Source organism: Phyllobates terribilis, unplaced genomic scaffold (genome assembly GCF_046119375.1).
Source record: "Phyllobates terribilis strain yellow unplaced genomic scaffold, ASM4611937v1 Scaffold_4__5_contigs__length_816908805, whole genome shotgun sequence".
Lineage (NCBI taxonomy): Eukaryota > Metazoa > Chordata > Amphibia > Anura > Dendrobatidae > Phyllobates > Phyllobates terribilis.
In genome coordinates, this window is record NW_027362764.1 from 754,546,510 (window position 1) to 754,560,459 (window position 13,950).

At 45.1% G+C, this 13,950-nt stretch overlaps 1 long non-coding RNA gene across 1 annotated transcript in view; it reads left to right on the forward strand.

The window, feature by feature from the left end:
• LOC141266036 (uncharacterized) overlaps positions 1-13,950 on the forward strand; it is a 165,577-nt gene that overhangs the window by 39,821 nt on the left and 111,806 nt on the right. The window contains exon 2 of the long non-coding RNA XR_012320187.1: positions 2,356-2,463. This is a non-coding gene — a long non-coding RNA (uncharacterized lncRNA). The remainder of the gene's footprint in view (positions 1-2,355; positions 2,464-13,950) is intronic.

Sequence of the window (13,950 nt, forward strand, 5' to 3'; positions counted from 1 at the left end):
TAATTATTCATTAAACAAGCTACTCAAATTAGTATTACACAGAAGGAAGAGTAAATTTGTGTACTAGGGTCAGGTTATTTTTGCATGTAGCTGAACAGTGGGCCCCAAGAATCAGTCACTGGTGGACCTTTGCCAACCCAGTCAGACACTGCACCCGGGTCATCAAAAACTATCATGGGCTTTTGTGGCATTTAGATGGGTCAGTTTTGGCCCAGTGCCGATCGATCGTATACAAGTCGATTGTCTCGCACTCACAGGCCCGTTCACATGGATCGTCAAAAGCTGTATGGGGAAGACCGATCTTATGAACGCTCATTTGCTCGTGTACAAGGATCTTCAGACATTACAGGAGATGGCCACAGTCGTGTTTCTCCACTTTTTCTGGGGTGCATAGGTTTGTCCATGGCCATCAGGAGATCCCGATTATTAAGAGTTGGGTGGTCCTAGAAAGATGCTAGAAGCTTAAACATAAGTTTTGGCTCCAGAGAAAACTTTAAAAACTTTTAAACATTTTTGGGATTCTTTTTAGATTTTCATTCAAGTTTTTCCTTCCTCTGTGGAAGTTCATGGGTCATAAATAAATAGATTGATTGAATCGGACAAGGCTGGGAAGGTGGGTGGTGGAGGCACCTTAAGTCCTCAAGGCAATGAATCGAACTCTGGATGAATTTTAGAGCATGTGCCTAGTCGCCCTCCGAACACATTCAATGGAATTCCCCTTTAGGGTTCCTTGTAGAAGAAGTTATGCTGTAGGTAGTTCCTCTATTGATGACTGCCCCCTCCCCATTGTTGGCTACGTTATACATGTACAACCTGTTTTCGGAAACAGCACCTCTCTTATCTATTGGTTGGGTCTGGTATTGCAGCTCAGCCCAAATCAAGTGATATCTTGGTGATACTAGAGGATTGTAATCAAGATTTAATATAAATAACAGTTCCCTGATAATGAGTTGTTCTTCATTAAATTCTCTAGCCACTTAAAGGAATTTTCCATGACTATATTGTCTGAATAGTTGGGATTTTGCTCATGACAATCAGGCTGCAGTGCTTTTTTTTTTTTTTAACCTTTGGTTGTGGCAGTGCTTGGTACTGCAGCTCAGTCACATTCACTTGAAAATGAACTGCAGTACCAGGCACAACCACAACTTAATGTGTGGCGCAACTGATCATCAGGGATGCCAGGAGTCTGGTCCTCACTGATCAGATATTGATTGGCCTATTCTATGTATATGAAAGTGGTGGAAAAGTCCTTTTAAACTTTTTTCTTTTATTTTAATTCTGAGGAATGTGCTTGCTCCGCACAGAAGGAAAGTGACATTTCAGAGATTTATGACTGTCCCTTTTAAAATGTAGCCCATCCGTATTGATAGAAGCGGCAGCGTCCTGAAGATCCGGCTGCAGGATCCTATTTTATGGCGTGCACGCAGCCGCCATTCAGGAGAGGTATTTAATCATGTTTGTTAACAAATGGAGGCTTAAAATAGACCCTGGCTGGAAAAGAGAATTTAACAATTCCAGAGGGAGATATGGGGACAATATATAGTGCGCACGGTCTGATGGTAAACCCTTTTGTTCTCGCCCGTCCTTATTCCTGGCAGCAGCTGGCACTGGAGTCCGTGGAGTGCTGTTCAGGCGACCTGGAAGCTCGACGCATTTTAGGAAAGGTTACAGGGAGCATCTTGTGTATTTCCTCTAAATAACAATCTCTTATTATTGCAAAGCTCATCTCATGTTAGAAATATTGGAGCGCGGCGTGCTCCGGTTTACTGGACTGCTCTGATAAGCGACAATCTGGTAATCTTCAGTATCTCATATTCTCCATCTGATTCCAGCTTCTTTATTTTTGGGAGAATTAACCCTTTAAGTAAAATTTAAATTCATAAAGAATTCTTTAAAAAAGTATATTACCATATTATTTCCTGCAGCTCACTTGTTAGCTTTGGCGTATAGAATGGGACAGAGTCAGCAGATCCATCTCATTAAAGGGCAATGGATTTAATGTGAAATTATAGCTATATTGGACTAACTGTATACATGCTGATAATTCTTTATATGCTGCTCCTCTTGTCTCTAAGAGAGGGGCTAAACGCCATGTTTTTTGTCTTTATTGGTCTATAGACACTTTCATTTACTGCAGCTGCCACAAAGCATACCTATCCTGCCACACTCTATCTGTTATACAGGTTCTTAAAGGGAGTGTATTTTTTTTTTTCTTTTCCTCTAAGTCGTTATCATCTTGACTTCTAGGGCAGGTAATCTCAGTGGAGGATCCCTTAATTTGTTAATGAGTAAATAGAATATATAATCAAATATATGCTTTTATGGCTTGTTCATCTCACGTTTGTGTCTTTTTAGATAAAGTGTACAAGGCTTTAATGCCTGGGATGTAGAAGACCAGAAACCAGATGTGATCGACTTGTGAAGGTGCTGTGTAAGTTCTCGGATGGTTGCTTTAATATACAGGTGAGTGGCTTTATATCTTTGACTTTAAGTGTTCATGTCTTCAAGGAATTGTCTACCTTTGGTCATCCCCTTTTCATTGGATAGGATTTTTAGCAACTAGTCACGAGTCGTTCTTCACCTGGGACCACGTATAATTAACTTTAATTGCCTGCGACCCTTGAGGAATAGGGCTTGGCTTATGGTGGAGTTGGAATCCAGTTGGGGTTGACCTCTACTCATGTTTCCCCATGACAACACTTGCTTTCTTATGTACCTCATTTTTTAAAATCTCTTTATTCCTTATGCTATGTATTTTTGTAACATCACTTTGCAGTATAGCCTGGGACAGGATCAGCAGAGTCACCTCATAAGAATGCATGGGATTTCTTAGACTGCCTGTGGCAGGATAGTAACACTATACACTAAACAGTGGTCTTTGGGGTTTGTGCACCATCTTTTCTTCCAGAATTATATTCTCACGGATCCGTAATTTTGTCTAAAGGTCATAGCACTCTCTCAGCCTCCTCCTTTGGTGACTTATTCGATCACATGCCATGCATATAATTTTCCTTCCTCATGCACTTCCTTAATGTACGTGCCAGGTTGAAGTACTCTTTTTCACAGCACACATGCAATGCTTGGACCACAGATGCGTTTTAAGCGACTGCTCTTCAGACTGACCACTGAAAAGCCCCTTTAATTTTTTATGAGGGAGCTTTGCGAGAGGAAAGTAGAGGACCATATCGAAGATTGGGCAACAGGCAAATCTGCTAATATGGTAGACTACAGAAACTAGGAATGTTGAGGATTCTTGAGTAGCCGTCATGACAGTATTAAAGGGTTATTCAGATCTTTAGATCTTGTTGATCAAAATGGGTTATGACAGCTGGGACTCCAACCATTACCGAGAATTAGGATTGGAATTGATTTGTCTAACTAGAGTGGTGGGCAAGCAAACTGCTGCTCAATTCATTGTCCTTGGGACTGCTGGAAATAGCCAACGGTGGTGTGCATGCCTGGCCTCCACTCCATTCAGGCAAGTCATTTCAGAGTCCAATTCTTTGGATCGGATTGGAATTGCCTCGTCTAACTAGAGCAGTGGGTATGCAAACCACTGATGGATTCATTATTCATGGGACTGCTACATAATGACTAGAGGTGGTGTGCATACCTGGCCACCGCTCCATTCAGGCAAGTCATTTCAGAGTCCAGTTCTTGGGATAGGATTGGAATTGCCTCGTCTAACTAGAGCAGTGGGTATGCAAACCACTAATGGATTCATTGTCCATGGGACTACTGCTTGAAGACAAGCGGTGGTGTGCATGCCTGGCCACCGCTCCATTCAGACAGGTCATTTCAGAGTCCTGGTCTCGGGATTGGAATTTCCTCATCTAACTAGAGCAGAGGGCATGCAAACCACTGCTGAATTCATTGTCCATGGGACTACTAGATAAAGCCATGCGGTGTTGTGCATGCCTGACCTCCGCTCCATTCAGACAAGCCGTTTCAGAGTCCAGGTCTCGGGATCGGTGCAGGTCCCTGCGGTCAGAGCCCCACTAACTGGGAAGTTATTACTTATCCTTTAACTTCTAAGTAGAGGGATATCCCTGAAAGCTTCACTATACTTGTCAACATTTAGGGATGTGCTTCCAGGAGGACATTAGAGTCGATGCTTGAATTGTGCCTCCTAAATATATCCTCTAAATCTACACCCTTTTTTTGGACGCCCCTCTCCATTGGCTTTTCTTGGGTTGCAGAGGTAACAGTCATGCCTGGACTTGGTGCCCGATAGGACAAGTTATTACACATGGCACTATGGCCCTTGGTACAGACCTTGCACTGGGGCCCATGAGCTTCAGGATCCTCCTCCGGTGTAACTTGTGAGGTTGCACCGTCACATGAATCAGTTCTTACGGTATAACTGAGCAGCATTTTACGGTGCCTCTTCCTTTTTGTTCCTTCACCTCTCTTATCATTGAGTGAACGCTGATTACATTGTACTGATGTAATGATTAATGGCTCCAGGAATATAACGAATTCTCTTCTCGATAGATCCTCAGCGATGGGAAACCTTCCTCTAATTAGATTTTACTAATGTTGTTCCAGCGCTGCCATCCTTACTGTCATCTGACTCATGGCTGCGGCAGGAAAGGATTTATAAGCCAGGTCATCGCCGTGTCCGGAGTAATTGGCTGGATGAGGTGATGGAAGGACTCGTGACTGAAGTTCATTCTTCATTCAGGGCTTTTTTTTTGTAAATTAAAGCTCATGGACCCCAACATAGATTCTGCAATAGGGCCCGCACCAATAAAACTGGTACCTTCTTATCTGGCACCAGGCCCGAGAGCAATTGCTACTTCTACACCCCAAACAGCTACACCCCTGACTGCACTGTGTAATCATGGTGGTGGCTTGGGGGCCATTTCATCTCTCTAGAACAGGTCCACAATGACCTTTTCTCCGGCCCCAGGGCAGACTCCTGGGGATCACAGTGCTTGGGCCGGCAGCTGTATTTTGATGGCCACCGGCCTTTTAATTTCTTCTTGCTCTGTGAGCATACGCACGCAGTGTTCACTACTGAATGCTGAGGTGCGAGAATGAAAGATTACGCCCTGACACCAGTGCCAGCGTCAGGACGTACTTTGTGGGCAGAGATATCAAGCAATTTGTACGGCCCCCGAAGGATAGTATAAAAATCCAAATGGCCCTCAGCAGAAAGAAGATCCCCCAACCTTGCTCTAGAAACCTTTCAATAAGTTTTATATTTTGAAAACTTTTTAGGTACCTTTTAGGTCTTCCTGTTTTTGTTTTTTTGTATCCTTTTTTTTAGGTAAAACGTGTTTTTGGACATGTGCATACGAGCGTATTTTCGGTCCAAGTACAATCCAACCAAACATCGGATCACACTTGGACCAATGTTAGTCTATGTGGCCGTGCACATGTCCTATTTATTTGTTTCTTAAAAAAAAACAAAACTGTGTCAAATCTGCACCAAAAAATGCAATGTTAGTCAGAGCAAACCGTTATTACGAGCTTTGGTGTGGATGCCTACAGAGAAAGCGCAGAGGGTGAAAAGCAGTTGTCTTCAGCTGATGGCCTTCTAAAGTTCTGCCATCTTCACCAAGGGATGTGGCTTGTCGTTCTACAAACAGGATGGAGGGGAGAAGTTGTCTTCAGCTGGTGGCTTTCTAAAGACCTTCCATCTTTATCAAGGAGTGTGACCTGTCCTACTAGAAACAGGATGGGGGGGAGAGGCTCCTGCTGTAGTAAGAGGTCTTCAGCTGATGGCCTTCTAAAGTTCTGCCCTCTTTACCCAGGGGTGCAGCCTGTCCTACTACAAACAGGATGGAGGAAAGAGGCTCCTGCTGCAGTAAGATGTCTTCAGTTGGTGGCCTTCTAAAGACCTTCCATCTTTATCAAGGAGTGTGGCCTGTCCTACTATAAACAGGATGGAGGGGAGAGGCTCCTGCTGCAGTAAGATATCTTCAGCTGGTGGCCTTCTAAAGACCTTCCATCTTTATCAAGGAGTGTGGCCTGTCCTACCATAAACAGGATGGAGGGGGAGAGGCTCCTGCTGCAAGTAAGATGTCTTCAGCTGGTGGTCTTCTAAAGACCTTCCATCTTTATCAAGGAGTGTGGCCTGTCCTACTATAAACAGGATGGGGGGGGAGAGGCTCCTGCTGCAGTAAGATGTCTTCAGCTGGTGGCCTTCTAAAGACCTCCATCTTTATCAAGGAGTGTGGCCTGTCCTACTATAAACAGGATGGAGGGGGAGAGGCTCCTGCTGCAAGTAAGATGTCTTCAGCTGGTGGCCTTCTAAAGACCTTCCATCTTTATCAAGGAGTGTGGCCTGTCCTACTACAAACAGGATGAAGGGGAGAGGCTCCTGCTGCAGTAAGAGGTCTTCAGCTGGTGGCCTTCTAAAGACCTTCCATCTTTATCAAGGAGTGTGGCCTGTCCTACTACAAACAGGATGGTGGGGAGAGGCTCCTGCTGCAGTAAGAGGTCTTCAGCTGGTGGCCTTCTGAAGTCCTGCCCTCTTCTCTTTACCAAGGGGTGCAGCCTGTCCTACTATACACAGGATGGAGGGGAGAGGCTCCTGCTGCAGTAAGAGGTCTTCAGCTGGTGGCCTTAAAAAGACCTTCCATCTTTATCAGGGAGTGTGGCCTGTCCTACTACAAACAGGATGGTGGGGAGAGGCTCCTGCTGCAGTAAGAGGTCTTCAGCTGGTGGCCTTCTAAAGTCCTGCCCTCTTTACCCAGGGGTGCAGTCTGTCCTACTATACACAGGATGGAGGGGAGAGGCTCCTTCTGCAGTAAGATATCTTCAGCTGGTGGCCTTCTAAAGACCTTCCATCTTTATCAAGGAGTGTGGCCTGTCCTACTACAAACAGGATGGTGGGGAGAGGCTCCTGCTGCAGTAAGGGGTCTTCAGCTGATGGCCTTCTAAAGTCCTGCCCTCTTTACCCAGGGGTGCAGCCTGTCCTACTATAAACAGGATGGAGGGGAGAGGCTCCTGCTGCAGTAAGATATCTTCAGCTGGTGGCCTTCTAAAGACCTTCCATCTTTATCAAGGAGTGTGGCCTGTCCTACTACAAACAGGATGGTGGGGAGAGGCTCCTGCTGCAGTAAGGGGTCTTCAGCTGATGGCCTTCTAAAGTCCTGCCATCTTTACCCAGTGGTGCAGCCTGTCCTACTATAAACAGGATGGAGGGGAGAGGCTCCTGCTGCAGTAAGATATTTTCAGCTGGTGGCCTTCTAAAGACCTTCCATCTTTATCAAGGAGTGTGGCCTGTCCTACTACAAACAGGATGGTGGGGAGAGGCTCCTGCTGCAGTAAGGGGTCTTCAGCTGATGGCCTTCTAAAGTCCTGCCCTCTTTACCCAGGGGTGCAGCCTGTCCTACTATAAACAGGATGGAGGGGAGAGGCTCCTGCTGCAGTAAGATATCTTCAGCTGGTGGCCTTCTAAAGACCTTCCATCTTTATCAAGGAGTGTGGCCTGTCCTACTACAAACAGGATGGTGGGGAGAGGCTCCTGCTGCAGTAAGGGGTCTTCAGCTGATGGCCTTCTAAAGTCCTGCCCTCTTTACCCAGGGGTGCAGCCTGTCCTACTATAAACAGGATGGAGGGGAGAGGCTCCTGCTGCAGTAAGATATCTTCAGCTGGTGGCCTTCTAAAGACCTTCCATCTTTATCAAGGAGTGTGGCCTGTCCTACTACAAACAGGATGGTGGGGAGAGGCTCCTGCTGCAGTAAGGGGTCTTCAGCTGATGGTCTTCTAAAGTCCTTGCCCTCTTTACCCAGGGGTGCAGCCTGTCCTACTATAAACAGGATGGAGGGGAGAGGCTCCTGCTGCAGTAAGTTGTGTTACAACCACACACGAGAGAGGTGGGAGGGCAGCAACACCAAGATTTTTTCTCTTTTCAGTATGAAACAATATTGAATCAAGTGGAGAGCTGCTGTTATTATTTTCTTGTGCCTTTTTTCTAGAGATACTTTGCCTCTTGATAAATTATAAGTGGTAGTCTTCCCCTATTATTTGACGCAGCTTTCTGGCGTGGCCATGTAGTCATTACGGGACGCCTCCTTTTATTTCTCTAAATGCTCCTTCACAAGTGAATCTCATCACTACGAGAGCGTGTAAATCTCTTATTAGCAGCCTGGAACTGTCTGGATCAATAGCTAACGGCCGCTCATTAGTGGAAACATCCCACAAGTTGATTTTTCTTATTGGTTACATTGAGTGTTTTGGTGTTTTTTTTTAAGTTCAAGGTAATGGAGTTTATGGAAGCGCAGCTCCCGGGGTTGTATAATGAATAGTCTAGATTCATCGCTCCGGGGTCCGGCTTTATTTCTGTTCCAGTTCACTGATCTGTCGCTGCTGCATCTGAGACTTTGCTGTTTTGTCTAAGGGAGGGGAATTTTTTGGCCAGAAGAGACTTTGATATCACATTCATTGTACCGTATCTTTTATAGCTGTTAATTAAGGGAGGTTGATATCATTTCCCTCTTTTATTTGGCAGAGAAAAGGAATCGCAGCATCAGATTATTGCAGATTTTCTTGTTGTGATATCTATCCAACCGACTGGCATGTATGAGATTAGAATAACAAGGCTATATTCTTCCAGAAATGACCCCACATGTATCCGCAGGCTGTGTCTGGTATTGCAGCTCAGCTCCATTTATGCAAATAGAGCTTGGCTGTAATAGCACAGACAGCCTGTGGACAAGGGTGGCGCAGTTTGTGGATGAAAACAGCAGTGTCTGTATAATCTTTTACAACTTCTTACAGTATATCTTTTCATAGGCAGCAAAGCTTCGTTTTCCTTACAGAAACCTCCAAAATTATAGCCTAGACCTAGTCAAAGGAGTTGCCCAGGGCTAATATATTGATGGCCTATCCTTGATATTATTATTAACGGCCTTCAGCTCTATCTTGAGCCATGGCGACTTGATGGATGAACAATATTGTGCAAGCCTAAATGGGCCCACCATGGTCTTCTCTACCATTATCTTGATTGTATCAAGCCATCGGGTTGCTTGTCTTCCTCTTTGCCCTGTTCCTTCTATTCTTCCCACCATGATGTCCTTCTCCAGTGATTTCTCCCTTCGTATGATGTGTCCAAATTAGACAAATGGCAGCTTGGTGATCCTTGCTTCAAGTGTCTGGCTCGATTTGTTCCAAAATTGAAAAGTCATAGTCATGAATATATTGGTGGGCGTCCAACACTGGGACATGCACTGACCTGCTCTTACTATGTCCACTGCGAAGGGATGTACGCAGCGTACAGAGCCAGAACACCATATGCTGTAGTTCAGTTCTTATTGAAGTGAATGGGAGTTGAGCTGTTGTACCCGAGAACAGTCACTGTGGTGCTAAAACTCCCATATGCTAGGTCCAGCTAGGTAACTGTACCCTTACTGAAGTTCTGGATAAGGCTAGGTATCGCTGCCCCACCCAAGTCCCAGCCCTAGACCTGGGACCAGCCTGGTACTCATGTGTAAACCCACTTCCTAGCGCCAGCTAGGTACTTCTACCCTAATCCAAGTCCTGGAGCCAACTGGGTACTTCTACCCTAATCCAAGTCCTGGGGCCAGCTAGGTACCGTACTTCTACCCTAACCCAAGACCTGGGGCCAGCTATGTACTTTTACCTTAACCAGAGTCCTGGGGCCAGCTAGGTACTTCTACCCTAACCCAAGTCCTGGAGCCAGCTAGGTATTTCTACCCTAACCCAAGTCCTGGGGCCAGCTAGGTACTTCTACCCTAACCCAAGTTCTTGGGCCAGCTAGGTACTCCTACCCTAACCCAAGTCCTGGGGCCAGTTAGGTACTTTTCCTCTAACCCAAATTCTGGGGCCAGCCAGGTACTCATAACCTAACCCAAGTACTTGTGCCAATTAGAAACTCATATCCTAATCCTCTTCCTGTGCTCAGTTGGGTACATCTAACCTGACCTGGGATCACCTGGGTACTTTTACTCTAACTCACTTCCTGGGGTTAGCTGTTTGATTCTACCATCAATGTTATATTTTAGCGTAAGCTCATAAGCTCCCTCTAGTGGTGACTTCTAGCAGCCAGAAATGTATAAGAGATTTGGTGCTCTGTATCAGAAAATGACGCTCTGACTGCTATAAAAATATATTGGGAACGGAATCAATACAGAATCATGGACCTAAAACCGACAAGGTGCAGTCTGTGTACATGAATTAACTACTGTGTGCCCTACAATTAAGAGTCCATGTAATACCACCAGTTACCATTTATTGCAAATCCTCAGTGTAATGACCAATTACCCCGCGTCTGCTCAGCCAGAACACACAACCGGGTCTCCTCTTGAATAATCTGAATGTTTTCATTGGTATGAGTCCAGTAAATAAATATGAAATGAACGTCAAGAATTTGAAACCGGAGACTGCGTCCCTCGAGGTGTTGTCTCCGGAGTGTCACACTGTCTCCATGTGATTTCCCTGTGACTGATCTGATTCTGTATGCGGTGACTGGGAAACCTTCTTGCCCGGGGGATCATCCCCGGTGCCTGAGGTGTTACTTGTATTAATTAAATTACATTTCTACACATAGACAGGACGTATTAACGAGGGAGATGCGGCTGACGGCACCTAATTATAAATGGTAATGATACCTGAGCATATGGACGATTCACCTGCTGGTTCAGAAACGTGAATATTCTTTCTTATATGAAGCTTTGTAGCTGTAATGTGCCCACCTATTTACTATCTATTGTGATTTTGTTTTATTTCTTTCCTGCTAAATCTCATCCTGCGAATCAATCATTGGACCAGATACAGAGGTCCAGGACCTGGGGCCACATACATTTACCCATGTCCAGGGACCAGCTAGGTACCTCTACCCTAACCCAAGTCCTGGGTTAGGGTGGAGGTACCTTGGGTTGGGGTAGATATACCAAGCTGGCCTCAGGACATTGGTTAGGGCACCAGCTTGCTACCTCTACTCGAACCCAAGTAATGGCTCCAGCTAGGTATCTCCATTCTTACTGAGTTTCCAGGGCCAGGTTTGCACCTTTAACAAATCCCAAATCCTGGGGCCTGCTTCTACCCTAGCAATAGTCTTATAGCCAGCTCGGTACCTTTTCCTAAACCCAAGTCCATGAGCAAGCTTGGTACCTTTACTCTAACCTTTGTCCTGGAGCCAGCTTGGTATCTCTACTCCAACCCAAGTCCTGGGGCCAACTATGTACCTCTATCCTAACAAAGTCCTGTCGCCAGCTTAGTAATTCTACCCTAACCCAAGTCCTGGAGTCAGTAGGGGTATATCTATCCTAAACTAAGTCTTGGGGCTAGCCAGCACTTCTACCCTAACCCAGGTCCTGGTGCCAACTAGGGACCTCTACCCTAACCCAAGTCCTGGAGTCTATCGGGGAATCTCTATCCTAACCCAAGTCCTGGAGTCGGTCGGGGTACCCCTACCCTAACCCAGGTCCTGGTGCCAGCTATGGACCTCTACCCTAACCCAAGTCATGGAGTCTATCGGGGAATCTCTACCCTAACCCAAGTCCCGGAGCTAGTCGGATACCTCTACCCTAACCTGAGGCCAGCAAAGGATCTAACCCAAGTCCTGGGGCCAGCCGGGTACCTCTACCGTAACCCGAGTCCTGGGGGCTGTAGCAGATTTATGTAACATCGTTTTGCAATCTCTGTGCATTGTATAATAATTATGTATTGCACAAAACACAACTTCACGAGCCGCCGCTATCACTTTATTGCTGCTGTTTTGCTGATATCTCACTTTGGCCTCATGGTTCAGTGATGACTGACCTTGTTTATGGAGCTGTTTATTTTTGCTCTCTCATATTGGCAGATGTGAACCTACAGGCAAATAAAAGGGTGTCTGATTCCTTGAAAGTACAGAGCGTCACAATCATTTTTTTTTTTCACAGTTCTTTCACGGAATCAAGAGGTCATGATTCTAAAAACTGATCCGGCTGAACATTCCCATGAAAGGCCAACAGGGCACTGACATTGGCGTTACGCCGTGACCCACGTTGTGTTGGGTCAAATCTGATCCCCTAGAGAGATAATGAAATTTCACACCAGTTTATCCTATGTCCAGGTCACAAATTAAATATGTGATGTTCTCTTCTTTTTGACATGTGTCACGGCGGATAAACATTCTGCTCTTTCTGTTGGAGGTTTACATTGCTAGCCCTCACCAGCCGAAGGCTACAACGTATGTTGGCCATTGGCTCTTATTGTTAGAAACATTAACCCCTTGGCATTTTTTTTTAATTACATATTTCAATAAGCTGGACAAAAGGTATGCCAGTATATACTTGCCCAGGTTATACCAAAAGAGCGTTACACTGTGAGCGCAGAAGACAGGAAGGCACATGTTCAGGAAAGCTTCGCCGGTTCATACACAAAAAGGATGGAGATAGATAGAGCCATGGCTATATCTGTTTTACATGAGTTGTTATATCAAGATCTGGAAAAACGCCATTATATTAAATCAAGGTAATGGCCAACATTTGTTGATGACCCTGATGACTAGACACTTGGTCGAACTCCTTTCTTAGAAACTAGTAATGCAACACTCATCCTTTGTATCACTAGTTTAAGTTGCCCCAAATATAAAAATTGATTGACCTGTGTAATGGAAAGTTATATTTTCAAGACTTTTTTTCATGTTTTCTTTTTCCTTCTGTCCAAGAATTACCCTACATACGTCTTGGAAGAAAAGCAACGTCATGTATCTGCTATGAGTTGTGTATTAATACGCAGAAATAACAAATCCTATACATACAAATTGGTTGGAGTCCGTCCTTTCAAACTATCGAGCATCATAGTATCATAGCGATGCTAAGTGAGAGAACAACGCGATAGTATCTTCCATAAACATGACCATTTATTAAATCACAGCAGTCAATGAGCGGAGCCGCGAGAGATAATTCCATATTTCACTTCCGAACAGCGGTGGGTATTACTGGCAGAACCGCTGACCCTCTAAATTAGACTTGATGCACTGTGCTCATTGCCGCGGCCCGGTCTGTTAGCGAGGCCTCGTGTAATGTTCATGCTGGGAGAGGATTGAGATAAATGACTCGCTACATCCATTCTCGTGCTTTGTGCTGCTCCTCGCACCAACATAGTGTCATGTCTGTATAAAAGGGAAAAAAGAGCAAAACTGGATAGCGATGTATTGTCATCGTCTCTCTTGGACTCATAGGTGGGAGATGCATGATGTCTGCTACATCTAGGCCAAGTTCAAACATATATGCTTGGCCTACCGCTGGTCTCCCAACCCAAACTTACATAGGAGGTCAGTACGGGCATTGTGGTCCGTATACGAACGTTGAAATACAGCCATTAGGACTGTCACTTGTAGGGAAGGCTCAAAGCCATCTGCAGTCTGTGGCTACACTTGGATCATTTTTGCCACCTTCTGGCAAGTGCATGGTTGCTCTATGTGAAGCGTGTGGCCAAATGTTTTCTCAAAGCTGCTCCCCATTTTAAAGGCCACACTTCTTATACACCCCTTAAACTTCTTGATTCTTGCCCCCGGAATCGGCTTTAACACATTACCTGAAAAATGTTTTCATGCGAAGTTTCAGGAGGCTTTTTGTGCCCCTATGAGATTTGCTATCTCTTGCAGTTGTCTAGAGGAGTCCCCTTTTTTCCTGGATGTCCCAGGAGAAGTGGCGAGCTTAACTTTTTTTAAGCAGCAAGATTGTTTCCTTCCTATTTATTTGTTGTTTGCTACTTTGGATTTACCTGAACTTTTTACTATTTGGATCACTGTCCTCCCTGACATGAAACCTGCTAGGCCTGCCCTTGAATGTGTATGACCTCTCTCTATCCTTTCTGGTTCTGTTATTTTGTACCCAGAGATCCTCAGCGCAATGTCTATATCTCTCACCAAGAGGATAGTTTTAAGATGAAGATTGCTAAATTTATTAAAACACCCCACCCGTTCTCCAGTCGAATGTTCCACTCTGGCCAAAAGTTGAAATGTCACGGTCAGGCCTTGTCACA